The sequence below is a fragment of the Puntigrus tetrazona genome, chromosome 19 (assembly GCF_018831695.1).
Source record: "Puntigrus tetrazona isolate hp1 chromosome 19, ASM1883169v1, whole genome shotgun sequence".
NCBI classification, from domain to species: domain Eukaryota; kingdom Metazoa; phylum Chordata; class Actinopteri; order Cypriniformes; family Cyprinidae; genus Puntigrus; species Puntigrus tetrazona.
Window position 1 is genome coordinate 5,030,438 of NC_056717.1, and position 16,264 is coordinate 5,046,701.

Consider the following 16,264-nt stretch of genomic DNA (forward strand, 5'->3'; position numbering starts at 1 on the left):
AATAAATAAAAAGCTAATTTATAATAACAGACTAATAATAATGTTGATAATGATGGTGATAATAATAATAATATACGTATTATAGAAAAAGGCGATCAGTTAATGGACACATAGCTAGCAAGACTGGGATGTGTAAAAAAAATTCTTGAATGCTTATTTTTATGTAACATTTATTCATGATAATGCTGTTTACATTGCGTGCAAATATAGTAATTTGTATCGCATTTTTTGTAGTAATTAATATAATAATTGAATTCAAAATAAAATAATTATAATTAAAATAAATAAAATGAATCCATCTGTGGCAATTCCGGGTTGCTATGGTCACGCAGGTTTGTTTACGTGGCCACGCGAAGTGCGCGTTGTTCCCTCAGCGTAGTATCCCGAGGCCGCAGCACAAGGATGTCGTTACCGCGACATAATATCACGTTTCCACGCGTTAATACGCCGTTCCCACGAATTAGCATCTCGTGGCCACATCACGTTACCGCGTTTACCGCGACAAAAGTGGGCCGAGCTTGACCTCTCACGGCCACCGTACTCTTAAGATTCCGCGAGTCGTTATTTTTTTCTTCTACGGAGGATACCAAAGAGCTCTCGGATTTCATCAAAACACCTTAACTCTTAGGGATTTGGAACGACACAGCGGTGAGTTTAACCCCAGAACCAAAACACGTCGGACTTTCGACGCTCTTCAGACGTTGACTGCGCGTGGGCCTCGTGGTAGTTTGTGATGTATGTGTTGAACCGCACAGATTGAGGCCTGTCCTCCTCCTCCTCTCTCCTCCTCTCTCCACACACTTACATCACACTGATTCACATGCTCCGTGTCACTCCCACACTTGTTTGCATTACCCCCGGCCCTCTCTCTGAATCTCAAGAGAGGCCATCGTAGGAGTAATAATAGGAAATGTTGTAGTCACACGTGCCTGTTGGGCTTTATATTGATCTCGAGTGTTTTTACTAGGAAGCCAATGACATAAATGCATCAACACCCCCCCCGCAGTCTCCCACAGCAGATGCTTTCTTTGTCTTTCATTGGACACCCTTCCTGATCAGGCAACCTTCTTTTGTCAGGCTGCCAAAATGTAGTAGTCATGGAGATATTGGTTTTATGGGAAGGGCGTTTGAACACCACCAGCGAAGATCTGGACACACACGCTGCTGCAGACAGTAACGTTACACCAGGACTCCTGAAAGAGACAGAGAGGGCATGAGTAATGTTTGGCGCGTCTCCTCGCGAGCCCGTGCCAAGCTGAGTTTAAGGCCGTGTTAATAGACCGCTGATTGTCTGTGAACACCACCCACTGGAGGTCTTTCTTACGTAAGCTCAGGTCTGAGCTCCAGACCGATCACCTCGAGCCAAGCACTGTACAAAATACTGACTGCTGTCTGAAATCAGCAGGATCCAAACACAACAGCGTGGACTTCAACGAATGCTAAAGGAATTTTAAGTTTAGATAGTCATGGGTTATAGTCTCAGTAATTTAATAAACTGCTCTTTGCCAAAGCAATAAAATGACAAGGGTATATATCTATGTATCTGTCTGTCTGTCTACTATGTCTATCTATCTTTATTCCATTTTTGTTATGGAAAATAATATTTAATTAGTGCTTTGTATCAAAAAGATAGATACAATTTCAACTTTTCCCCTCCCTTCCTTCGTTCCTTCCCGCTCTACTTCATTACTTCTTTCTTCCTTTCTTCATTGCTTCTCTCCTATCTTTTTATTTCCTTCCTTCCTTATATTTTCTTCTTTACTTCCTTCCTTCATTCCTTCCTTCATTACTTCCTTCTTTATTTCTATACTTCCTTACCTATACTTCCTTTTTTACTTAATTCCGTCTTTTTTTCCTTCCCTATCTTCCTCCTTTTTTCCTTCTTTACTTCCTTCCTTTACATCTTTCCTTTTTTAACTCTTCCTTCTTTCCCTATACTTTCTCTCGCTTTCTTTTTTTAATTCATTCCTTCCCTATACTTTCTCCTTTACTTCATTCCTTCTCTCCTTTTTTAACTCTTCTTCTTCTTCTAGTTCTTTACCTATATTTACTTTTATACTTCCTCCCTTCCTTCCTTTTTTACTTCATTTCTTCTTTACTTCCTTCCCTAAGCTTCCTCCTTTTTTTCCTTCCTTACTTCTTTACTTCCTTTCTTACATCTTTCCTTTTTTAACTCTTCCTTTCTTCCCCATACTTTCTCTCTCTCTCTCTTTCATTTTTTAATTCATTCCGTCCCTATACTTTCTCCTTTACTTCCTTCCCTTTTTTAACTCTTCTTCTATACTTCCTTCCTTCCTATACTTCTTTACTTTTTACTTCTTTCTTTACTTTTTTCCTTCCTTTCTTCATCTATCTATCCATCCATCTATCTATTCTAGTTTCTTATTTGCTGGAACATGACATATTTAACGTCTTTCTTAATGTGGAGTCACTGTCCTCCTCCTGAGTGTAACATACGGGCGGTAGACGTCTCTGCCTGGACTTCCCCGTCTCACACTGTATTGTATGTGGTCATATTATCTATCCTTCTACACTATAATCTGCCCTGAGGTTTGTGGTTTATCTTTTGTGGACAGCTGATTCATACAGCAAGCGTTTCGGCGTACGGATCACGTGTCTTTATGCGCACACAATCCTATCAGACGCGTGCGGTGATTGGGATCAGCCCTCATGTCCTGTGCACCATGCGAGCCGGACGCGAGCTGCGGGGCTGATGGGACACTGGAGGACAGGAGAGGAGCTTGACATTCTGTCATCTCAGTGCAGAAGATAAACTGAGCGCTGGGGCTTTATCAGGACGCCATTGTGTAAAACTCTGAAGGACAAAGGGGATGTGAGGTGAAGTGCATAGATATGAAGACCTGCCATTCAAAGCGTCGAGATACAGAAACCGTATCAGCAGTATCTTGGAAAGGTCAACCTGTCGTGTTTAAGGTTTATATAATGTTGTTTGTGCGGTTAAAATGGGGCATATACTCGAATTTATATACAAAGGCCATTATGTCCCGTTCGTTATGTATGTCGGGTACCTTTCAGAAGTTTGGATTCAGTAGAATTAGATTAGCATAGATTTAAAGTGGTAATGAAAGGTTCTTATTTTGGTTTGGGGAGTCTTCAACGACAGCTTGACATGTATGCAAGGTCAAAAAACCCCAAAACAAAACACTTTCATTGTCTTCTAATATGCTTTTTTGGTCTTATTTGCTCATTGATTCCCTAAATTATTCATTTTTCCAAAGCACTTCCTTTGCGTGATGCTAATTTGCGGTGATAGTCTCATTTTCATCTCATCATGCCTGCAATGCCTGATAAAGCAGTGTTTGTGAGCACAGAGCCGCTTTTGTTTATTTTATTTTATTTTATGGCTCCAAAAGCGGCATCTAGTGCAGAAAAATACAAAAATAACAACAGAAGACCAATAAGCGGACTGCAATATGTTTCATGTTAACGTCAGCGTGAAACGGCTAGAGATTAATTTTTAAAATGAATTGATTTAAACAATTCAGAGTTGACTCTTTCTTTTGAGAGACAATAGTTTTATGCACTTTCAAACTCTGTTAGAGCTGTGTTACACACTGCATGAAAGATAATTTTCAAATCGATCAAATAAATGCAACGTTGATTAGTATGAGAAATAAAATAAAAAAACATACAAAACTAACAGTATGTATTTATTTATGTCCAAGTTAAGTCCTATGTTTTGACATTTGTGTTTTAAACGGTGTTTGTCGGAGGCCTTTTCACATTTTCATATTTTTTCTTCCCCTTCTGATCTTTTTTTTTTTTTTAAAGCAGCAGCATCAAATGTCAGCTTTATCTCCATAGCAACACATTTTGCCCAGAAAAAGGGCACCAAGAAAAGACATCTGAATGCATGATTTTTTTTTTTTTCAGTTCAGAATGGCACACAGCTTTACAAAGATGCAGTACAGTTGTCTGTAAAAAAAATATTTCACACTTAAAATGTGCAGAATACATTAAACTGCATTACAGTGTAGTAATAATAATAGCTGCGGAATTGTGGACTAATCAGTAATTGCTAGTAAACAAATAATTACTAAGAAACGGCAAGTAACATTGAAAGAGAAATTTTGAAGTAGAAAAAGTAGTATTTTGTTCAGAAAAATCTGCTAATAAAACATGCTGCATGCATCAACTCTCAACCTAAAGACATTTTTGGGCCACAGTTGTTGCATAACATGACATGACTGAAACGAAACAGACCTTTCAAATTGTTTCCTACTGAATGGGCTTCACAGCTAATGATATAAACCAATGCTTTTATCACCATAACAAGCGTTTCACTTCATTTCCTGGCCTACATCAGAGTCACTATGCGGAATATTTTCATTCCTGTATTTCCCACGTGGTGAAATGAACTGCGGCCGAAAGACTCAAACACTAACCGTGTTGTGGGTTTATGAGGGCAGCGAGTACAGATCCCTCTGGGACCGAAGAAAGGGAGTAAAGACCAAATATGCCCAGCCCTGTTTGTCCTCCTGTCAGTGGGGAGTAAAAATACTGCAGCTACGTGCTGCACGCCAAGCCTCCTTCTCCAGTGCGGCGCGTCCCACAATCCTCTGGGAGACTGGACCTAGTGTCTGCACTTCATAGGGCACAAACGCTCATTCAAACAGACTGAGCTGAATCAATCCACAATAAAGAGAAAATAATAGTTTTCAACAAATTATGCCAGGGGTACGTTAATGAACTAAAACTAAAACTTTTTCACAACTTGAATTAAAAAAAGGAATGAAATTAAATTAATATTGTAGTTAATTGCCAAATAAACATTTATATATATTTTTTTTAGACTTTTGTAAAACTAATTTAATTTTAATTTAATTTACATTTTTTATTAAAATAATTAGCTTATTTATTTAAAATATGCGTATATATATATATATATATATATATATATATATATATATATATATATATATATATATATATATATATATATATATATATATATATATATATATATATATAATATTTGTTTGGTATGAATACTATATAAATGTTTTGTTTTCCATGTGCTTCACTGCAGATTTTGATATAGACTTTAAACGCAGTCATATTTGCAGTGGATGTTTTGGTGTTCTGTGCATTCAGCTGGTCTTTGTCGCTAATCTTGATAAACAGCGCAGTCTTCTTTTAGATCTGTGTGAGGGTGAAGAGTGATCCACGGCTCTGCCTACGTGAGCGATGTCCAGCAGAGACGCCCAGATAAAGCAGGAGAGGAGAGATGAGGAGATAACAGACCACTGTTTAATGACACAGTTTACAGTGAGAGTTAGTCATTTTACAGCTCGGTTAATGAAAAATAAGACCACCAAACGAAGCATACTTCAGTATAATTAAAAAAGGGTACTTATTATATACTTCAAAAAAAGTTTTGATTAATGTAGTTAATTAAAATATATTTTTCAGTTAGTTTAAATTAATCAAACGCAAGTTTGAGAATAAATAAAAACAAGTTGTTTGAGAATAAATGTGTGTACACATCCATCCTATAATGCTGTCATTAATCTGTCATTCTGTCGACTGGTTACAGGTCCCATACTGTCAACATCATTGCTATATCTGACATTTCCTGGCTTCTTTCATGATAAATGAGTTCTAGGGGCTACCATAAAAGTTTCCTGAGAAAGGAGCTGTAAAAACATACTGTAAAAACACAATATATTCTTAAGGACCTCAACACCTAAAATAAAACATCAAAAAGGAGTACAATATGGGACCTTTAAGTGATTGAGGTGTTTTGTTGTTGGATGTAATACTGAATATAGCGGCCATCATTTAGTTTGAGCCGCTGAAGATGCCGAGGATTAACCTTACTTTTGGTTTTGTTTTTGTCTCCTTACTCGACAGAAGAGAGGGGCGGAGTCAGCAGAGCTCATTGGCCATTAAAGCAACATGGACTGGAATGGCTTTATCGAAACAGAGATGATTTTAACATGGTAAAAAGGAGGTTTTTTTTACATTACCATTGAGAAATTTTTACCAAAGTAGGCATCCAATGACCCTTTAAAAATGTTTATATGCTAAAATGCCTAAATGACATTTATTAAGTGTTTGATTTACTTTTGAATTTTTTTACATTTTTTTTTATTGTTTATTTATATTTTAGATTTTTAAGGCTTATTATCTTTTCATTCGAAACCTCCTCCACACTCAAAAAAATATATATACAGTATGTTGGCCTTAAGTTGCATTTAAGTAACAATATTGATTTCAGTATGTTGTTGAGTTAACTTAACATTCTTGACTCTGATTTAATCTCTTAGTTAAGTTTAGTTATTCTACCATTTATATTGTCACTCTCAATCAAAACAAATTATGCAGTTTCACTGATGACTTCAGTAAATATATTCAGCATTTTCATTACAACTTTTTCCAAGAAGAATAATTTATACAAAATCTGAAGACTACAATTAAAAAAAAAAAAAAAAATATATATATATATATATATATATATATATATATATATATATATATATATATATATATATATATATATATATATATATATATATGTATTTATGTATGTATGTATGTATGTATGTGTTTGGCATAGCCATACAAGTTTTGTTACATCCATTTTTTAAAATACTGAACAGTTTTAAGTTATGTTAGCAGGTCCTCAGCCCAAGAACATGCTCTACACCCTCAAAACACTAACACACCAGAAATTTACACCAGTTTTAAATGCAAACATAAAAGAGCACTGAACATTTGATCATCTTAATTAAAATGCCTAAAATAACATTTTATATCAACATTTACTCTCTTTATCCAACTATGTGCAAAGCATGATGGGAAGAAATATCCATTTCTTAGATGCACAAGTAAAATCATTTATGTATTCTCAACTCAAACAAATGAAGTAAAGTGGTTAAGATTTGTGTTGGATTAATGTCATTTACTTAATTCAACTGAACAAGCATCAATATTAGTTTGGCCTACTTAATTGAAACATGTTATTTTTTTAAATAAAAACATTAAGTTTAACCAAAACACAACTGTTTCAAGTCAAACACAATGCAATTGTTTAAATGGGAAACCTAACATGATTGTGTTAAATGAACATTATTTAACTGAACAGTGATGGAGAATTTCTTTTCCACAACAAACCCAAGCTTGTAACATAAAGTCCATAAAAACAAATTTAATATATATTTTTTGTTTTTAAATATTAATACAGCACAATGTTATTGTATTTAAATCAACTTGATAAGAGTTAAAAGCAGTCTGATTATACTACCTTAAATGTACACTACAGGCGTATATTCAATAAAATGAAACGCACTTCTTATTTATTTTTATTTTTTATACGAGTTTTACTGGTCGAACCTACAAGCTATGAGTAAGAGTTATTATTCAGTGTTTACACAAAAAAAGGGTTCATTTTAACCTCCGGGTCAAAGAGTGGGTGGAAAATCGTCAGGCGAAGCTAAATTATGACTGTTTTTGTTGAAAGAAACACTGACTAACAATATTAGCTTCAGGATAAAAATGAAATGATTTATAAAAAGAGACAGTCACGTTAAAGCCATGAGATATGATGATCTTAGATTTATTTGACTATTTATTGAACTGATGTAAAGGACCTCCGTTTGTGGTTTATATTAACAGTATATTTCATTCTCTCTCCCATTTTCTTTCCTGGTTTCATAGCCGTTTTTTCTTGTCTGCTTAACTCAGCTCCACACGGTTCAGCCTCACCGCCCCTGAATGCACAGATACTTTGGCATGGCTGGGCAGAAAGCCCTAAAAGGACCAACAGCAAAGAGGTCTGGATCTCTCTCACACACACACACACACAGTACAGCACAAACCAAAGATCTCATGCAATCTGAGAATGTGCTGTTGTCTGCTGTTCTCCGTGTTACACAGGGACACAGAAAAAGCCATTATTGTCTCGTTTTCCAAAGCTCAGCTCGTAGAAAACAAGGACGGCAGCCACTGGACACCTGGGAGCAGTAATGAAAACTATGAAAAGCAGCCAAGAGATGCAGGTCAGGAGGCTGGTGGCTCTAATGAGTATCAGTGATTACATTATACAAGACTGCTCAGATGAGGGTGGTCCAGCTATGGTGGCCGTTCCGACTTAAAGAGGCTATGCCTTAAAGAGACAGTTCGTTCAACAAAGACAGTTTGCTGAAAATGTGCTCACCATAAGGCCATTCAAGATGTAGACGAGTTTGTTCTTCATATAGCATATTTGAGCAGAACTTGCTCAACAGTGGATCCTCTGCAAGTGAATGGGTGCCGTCAGCTGTGTTTCATGTGTTTCTCAGCCGTAAATGATGTGCATCTATATATATTTCTCTCCTCATTCAAATGTAATATAACGGAACCTTATGAAACATAGAGCACTCATATTTTAGCTTTTTGCTTCAGTTGATGGACTGGAGTGGCGTGGAGTACTAGTGGATTACTGTTATGCTTTCATCAGCTGTTTGAACTCTCATTCTGACGGCACCCATTCACTGCACAATGCAACTCAATTCCTCCAAATCTGTTCTCATGTTCTACATCATCCATTTTTCGCAAATTTTCATTTGAACTATTGTTTTAAAGGGATCATTTTCTGATGGTCTTCTGCAGAACTCAAAATGTATATTTAATGATTTAATGTTTTTGTTATGCAATTAGTCAATGAGACAATGGAGTGAAAAAACCCCACTGATTTCACTTGGATATTTTACAATATCTTTGTCCAACATTCTTTCTAATAACCTCAGTGATAAGCTTCCACTGGCAGCAGTGGCTGCATGCACGTACTTCACGGAGCACGAACAACATGCACGTCTCCTTTATATTTAGTAAGGAAGTATTTCTGTTTCCTGGGAATGAGGTGCCTTTTTCCACTGTTCCAGACCCAGTTTCATTTACTCAAACCTAAACTTGTGTATATTTTAAGAGGCAGTGTAAACCTGTTCTCTGATTGCTCCAAAGGGTGACCTCACACAAACTGTTCTTTCCCATGGTCCAGGCAGCCCTCTGGTTCTGCTCAGATTCCTGATGGTGCCCTTCCAGTCCTCATTTCTATGTTAGTTCAACACCAGATTTTCCTGGGACGTTTCTTTGAGCTGTTTTTCTAGCTGTAGTTCGTCTCTGAAGAGATCTGACAGTGGCATACCGTATAATATGGTCATGTGCCGAGACTAAAGTGGTTAGGATTCTCATTTGAAATCCTTTGAGGTATTATCAAGAAATATATCAAGAAACTGGTGTTAATGTGCAGGTTATGCCCTTTCTTTGAAAATAGGTGTTTGTACTGATCGCATTAAAATGACCCGGTGTTCATTAAATTTCCATTTGTTTTGAAATAGCACATTTTGTTGAAAAAATTTCACATTTATTGAAATACACATTCATGCTTGAGACATTTTAGTAAGAATTAGAGAAAGTTTTGAACAATTTTCTTTTATTTTATTTCAAATTATGAATGAAATATAAAATAGGAAAAGCTACAACTCTGAAATATAAAATCATAATTATGAACTTTTTATTTTTTGTCTTAATTATGAATCTGTGTGATACTTTTGATTTCAGAAATTAAATAATTACCATTATATCAGTATTTTAAACTAATATATCATGATGACTTTTTATCTCCTAACTTATCTTTTTATCTCATAATTTATACTTAATGTTTTGTACTAGAATGTCCTAATATTAATGTTAATTTCATGACTTGGAATCTAATAATTTTGACTTATGTCATAATTATGACTTTTTAATTTTGACTTTCAATGTCTTGGCAGTGTAGAGAGAGAATGTTTCACATTTCTCTCCTCTGCATACAAAGTTATTAATTTGCTTAAATATCTTAAACACTTAACTATCTAAGAGGATTACAAAACTGCTGCTTTATCCCTTTCTTTACCTCTTTAACTTCTGCTGGGTTTTACAGCAGCAAGAATGCATTTAATCTGATTCCTACTTTAATGTTTTCTTATGGCTACTTATTCCTGTCATAAACTGGGAACGGTGTTGATTTTTATAGCAGCACGTGAGTGGCCACATCGACTCTGTGTGAAGGGTCTGGATCATATGGGGACCCCCCCTAAGATTTAACATAAACTGGTTGACATTAGTTCCATGCTGAAGTTTAGCATTAAAAAGCTACTTTAAAGGCTTTCATTCTGTACAGTCAACACCCTCTTAGTCTTAGCCATGTCAACTTCAGTTCACCACAGAATGAAGGTGAGATAAACAACCTTGAGGGGTTTCACTTAAACTCTATAGCTAATTAAATAGATTTAGAGAGCTTAGTTTTGCGGGAAATGTATAAAATATTAAGGTGGGATATATTATCCTGTTGATTTAAAGAGGTCATGAACTACCTTTTATTTGGTACTATTCTAAGGTCCACTTATAATGCGGATTTATACATCAAAAATAAATTTTTTTTAAGTTATAGTTTATTTTCTGTTAGTTCAGTTCTGTCTGAATGGTTGTGATGGATAGTAGACTCGGATATAAACATCCTCCGCTGTGATTGGCTTACAATCTACGTACTTCGCAGGTGGCATACTGCTATGATTTAGGTTAAAAATGCATAAATGCTCATATCAAATCTTCTGTGTAACAGACAATAGAGATCACGTAATAAAAACATTTACTCACTAATATTTATGGCTGTCTAAAAATGCATATTTAAACCACGAAAATGAAGTTAATATAATGGTGTCTTCTCCATTTAATCTCCGACCCGTGGATCATGCACAGATATAACCGCCGTCCACACATCAGCAGATATCAAAAGCATCACTGGGTCGTAATGGTGCCAAGTTAAGGGGATAAATGGGTTGAAATTTGTATGTGTCGATTGTGCGAGAAGGACACGTTTCATACAAGACCTGGCAAACGGACAAACCATGGAATATGTTGACGTGATGATAATGGGATAGGATACGGGAAAAATGGGATGTTTGACAGGTATGATGTAGAATCTGTAGGCGGGGCTAAACAAGCAGCGATTTGGAAGCAGGCATTGATCCTCTTCTGTGGAGGCAGTGCTTATCATCGTAGAGTAAAAACGTCCCAAGCTGTCCTTTCGGCAGACTTGCTTTAACCTAAGCTGTTTTTAGACTAATGGGAAAGTTCTCAAACTTACAGGATTTTTTTTGACATATAAAATGACCTTTTGTGTTTCTCAGCTCATGACCCATTTAAAACGTTTTCCGCTTTCACATTAATAGGAACAACACACTTTTTTCTGTAATCATTTTATTTCAGTCAGATGGGGAAAATAATGTGACTAGACTAGAGGTATATCTAAGGTTTCCATGGGGCACGTCTAGGTGTTCTGGTCTCCAATGAAGGTCATCGCTTGGTGCTGATCCACCATCTGATCTGGATACAAACTGAGAAACACAATAAGGAAGAAACAGACCAATGTTAGCATAGACGCAGCGGACATGCAGGCCTATAATGTGATAAGATACTCAAGTATTGAGGAGCTAAACCATTCTGGGCTTTATAAGTAATTAACAAGATTTTAAAATCTATCCGATGTTTGATAGGCAGCCAGTGCAGTGTTGACAGAACCGGACTAATATGGTTATAAATCCTAGTTCTAGCTGTGTTTTGGATTAGCTGAAGTTTGTTTATCAAGCGTGCAGAACAACCACCCAATAAAGCATTACAATAATCTAACCTTGAGGTCATAAATGCCATTGAGAGCATAGGTCATATTTTAGATACTGTTTAGAAAAACAGTTTTACTGATGCTAGAAACATGGAAAGATTGCCATCAAACCTAGGTTCCTAACTGATGAAGAAAAATTAACAGAGCAGTGGACAGTGTTGTAGATGTGGGGTGTTTAGATCCAATAATTAGCACCTCTGGTTTTTTTGGAAATGAGTAAAGTTCGTTAAAGAGACCCTTGTCTGTTGAGAATCACTTCAGACTAAAGACAGCATGCTCTGATGTAGCCTGGCACTGAACCACGTACACGTGAAAGACGTGCAGGGAAAACCAAAGGTGGCATTGTGGAGAGAGAGAGAATGCAATGTCTGGCAGCCATTGTTTTATCAGTTCTGCCATCTCTTTGCTGCAGCTGGAGACATGTTGAGACATCTGATCAAACACAGTGTAGCAGTCTTTCATAGATTTTTGAAGTTTGTCCCAATACATTCTGGCATTGCTTTATTTGATATTTTGGGAAACTGATGAATGGAAAAAAACCAAAACGTGAATAAACTGTCCAAAATGTGCATTGAAACCTATGCACTCACTTGAGATGGATATAGTTTTTTATTGTATTTGCAATGCAACCGACTCAGATTTACTTTTTTTCCCTTATTTTATTCTTCTTTCAAGTGGTGCGACACAACAGACCCACAATACAGTTCAGCAGTGCATGATGCCACCCGTTCAGAGTAAATGAGAAGCTTTAATGCTGTTACCATAAACACACCTGATTATCACAGACTCCCCTGGCATGCTAATTGTTTGCTAATTGGCCCCATTTAGTTAATCAGGCCCTAAAAAAAGCATTTCTACATTACATGCACTTACTGTACGCAAATAACTTTTGCAGTTCATTTGAACCATACATTTTGATTTAATTGCAAATAACATGCAGAAACATTAAATTCAAACATAAGTGTATTTTAAAAGCATGTTAAAAAAGGATGGACTACATCATGCTGGACATCCCGCTGGATCAGCGAAGCATGCCAGCGTTTAGCTTCACTTGTCTACCTCTCCACGGAGCTGATATCGGCCTGCCGCTTATTAGTTCGTACAGACTGAGCTGTTACAGGTCACTCTCTGTCAAATTAAAGTCGGAGCGCAGGAGGACATCTCGCACGTGAGTTTAATTTAGCCATCAGCGGCACAGGTGCACAGGTGTCGTGCCGAACAGGTGCGCCGCCTCGCAGCATTTGGGCTAAAATGAGTGGAATTCGGGATCGGAGGGGGACGAGGTGCCCGCTGGAATGCCAGGAATGCCCGTCTCAAATCCCATCTCAGCACACACCTGCCTACTGTGAGCGCGCTTACTGTAGGCCTCGAGGGTGCTTTATCTGCATCTCGGTTTCGGCAGACATTGTGGAGGTCACAGCGCAGAGGAGAATTTTATTGCTCTCTCATAGCTCAGGAGACGCGCTAGGCTCTAAACTAATGACTGAAGCCCAGTTTTTCTGATCTTTTCTTCATGATCCTGCAGCCAAAAACAGAACATGTTAATTAAGGCATTTCCATTTGCTGTCTATTTAGTTTTTAGGGCTGGTTGAGATAATGAGACACCACTTGTGATTTACTGTGAATAAGAACCTTATATTTTAGCATACTTTTGAAACGTTTACTACTATAATTTACGGAATTACTGTTTATTTATTTAGTTGTTAAATGTATTTTCAAAATGCAATTAAATTGTGTAATACTTGATAAATAATGATAAATAATACAAAATATATTTTTTGAACTAGTTGTCAAAGCAACATTTATTATTTTCTTTTATTTACATTTTTCTTTTTTTACCCACCTAAATAACTACAACTGAAATGAAAACTGAAACAAAACAGGTTAAGTTAAATCAGTCAATAAATAAAAGAAAAACATGCAAAACACATTTACCAAAGCTTAATTAAAAAATTAAAAACTAATTAAACATATGCAAAAATTCTAATAGTTTCTTAACTGTCTAAAAATATTGATAAAATCTAATCTAACACTTTAAACAAAAATTTACTTTACAGTAAAAATTAATTTTACTGTAGGTCAAATATGATTAAAACGTACTGCTGAATTTTGCAATCTTTTAGAACAGTGTACATCCTGTATTAAAATAGTTGCACATTTGTAAAGATGATGTTGTAGTTTATAACTTTTAAAATATATGAACAGCAAATGTAACACTGAATAACACTTACAGTAAAAATTTTATGTTAGTCAGCACATCAAAATAAACTTCTTTCTCTTAAGCACTGCAAAAGTGTCTTAAAACAACGATTTAAACTACCTCATTTATATCTGCAAGTACTGTTTTTAAATATATTTTAAGTGCACAATTAAAAACGCTTTTCGTAAAGGGTGCCCTCTTGAATAGGTCACGGTTAAGTGTTTGTCTTGCTCTAATGATTTCAGAGTTTCTCAGCAGGGAAGTGTAGTTGAGATTTGGTTTGCTGTGAACTTTGATTTCATTGTGTTGGCTTAGGTTAATAATGTGGAGCGAACTGTAGTTTTAAGGGAGTTATTCCTTGTTAGGGGGCTGTTGAGTTAAACCTTGACTGAGAGTCTGTTTTCGGTTGGTTAATAAACTCTAAACAGTATAATGTTTGGATCCCCTGCGTTGTTTGACAGGGGCAAAGTACAGCGGCTCTCAGCTAATATGAATCTGCTTTAAAAGGAAGATGAAGGTTTTGGAGTTTCGTCAGAATTGCAGCAGAGAATGGAATGAATGGAATGCTTTCTATTTTCGGTTAAATCATTATGGCCTCGCTCACACTAAGAGTCACTTCTTTACGAAACACTTAAACAGTCAGCTGGAGCTTATCCACAACATAGACAGCATATGCCGTATTTAAGTGTTATTAGGAAGAAGATGGCACTGTTTGGTTCAACTTATAAGAGGATACTCATGAATAAGCCGAATATGCATGAAAATAAACAACCCAAGTTCAACTCAAGTTCATAAAGGTGCTCTCATGCTAAGCTTTGGTCGAGAGAGATCAGTAAACCAGCTCTTTCGTGAAGTCTGTAGCTTGACATTTTGAGTTATTTGTGACCTTTAGTCGACATTCAGAATATACCAGGCACACTTTTGTTATGCACAGTAAACCTATGACCTGCTTAATTTGACTAATCGAACGGTATTATTATCACATGTATCACCGAATGCCAGGATGCAATGCATTTGATGTGAACTTTCTTTCACTGTGTGCTAAATGGACCACTACTATTAGCCACGGTGAATATTTAGTTTCTCATATCTCACGAGAAAAATTTCGATTTTTAGAAGATTTTTTAATTAGAACAGATTTGGTGAAATGTAGCATTACATCACTTGCTCAGCTATATATACCCAGTGAATGGGTGCCGTCAGAATGAGAGTCCGAACAGCTGATAAACACATCACAATAATCCACTTCACTCCAGTCCACCAATTAACTTATCTTGTGAAGAGACGATGTGCATGTTTGTAAGAAACAAATCCATTGTTAATGCATTTTGACTTTAAACCATTTCTTCTGGACACTGCACATAATTATGCTTTCTCCAGTGAAAAAAACAATCTGTTGTCCTCTCACGTCAAAATCCTCCCACATATTTGTTTAGAACTGTTTCAGAATGTACATATTTCTCACCTGATTTTCACGCTGTTTTGACTGAAGAAGACGGCTTGTATTTTAGAAGATTAAAATTAAAAATAAAAATAAAAAATCCTTATGGATTTATTACACACATCTTTTCTCTTCAGTAGAAGTTAACTGATGGGCTGGAGTGGTGAGGATTACTTGTGGATCATTGCTATGTTTTTATGACTCTCATTCTGACGGCACCCATTCACTGCAGAGTACATATTGCTGTGCAAATGATCTAATGCTACATTTCTCCAAATCTGTTCCAATAAACAAACTCACTGATATTTAGGATGCCCTACGGCTTACGTTTTGGTAAACTGTTCCTTTAATACATCATTCTTGATTAATAGTCTGATCAGACCAACAAAATAATACATTTTAGACGAACTTCAGTGAAAAATAAAACTGCAGTGATTTGTAGAGAACGTTCCTGCGGCAGAGATCATCCCATTGTGAGGCTTCGGCGGCTCACTGAGATGCTCTCTAGTGATGCTGGCGACAAAATATGACGTGACTATTTAGTAAGAAAAGATAAAGAAACCAAATCCTTCTTTTCATTCAGGCCTGTCTCATTTCCCAGTGGAGTCCTGAAAAACGAATACCCCACTGATGCAGAGCAAGGATAAAAAAGAAATCTTGAGTCTGACGAGGACACTTTTATCCTGAGTGACCCGTTACAAGGCCACCTCGGCTTTAGCAATCTTCTTTTTGCATACCCAGATTCGTCCAAATATGCATTTGCAAACAATTTGTCAATGTTTAATCGCCTTTTTAATAGCTTATTAAATCTGTAGACCTCAAATTATTATTCATGGTTTAGCTAAATGTTAAGCTATGGCAATAGAATTACAGCAGTTTTATTCATTTTTATAAAACTAAGGGATAATTACATGAACATTTTTCAATGCGATATGCTCCCTTAAAAACCCCGATATAT

The 16,264-nt window shown here is 36.3% G+C and overlaps 1 long non-coding RNA gene across 1 annotated transcript; it reads left to right on the forward strand.

The window, feature by feature from the left end:
* Window positions 1-587: 587 nt before the first annotated feature.
* Window positions 588-9,339, forward strand: LOC122324049. The gene is made up of 4 exons (XR_006247095.1): window positions 588-648; window positions 5,875-5,963; window positions 7,681-7,796; window positions 7,900-9,339. It is a non-coding gene; the product is annotated as an uncharacterized LOC122324049 (long non-coding RNA).
* The last annotated feature ends 6,925 nt before the right edge of the window (window positions 9,340-16,264 follow it).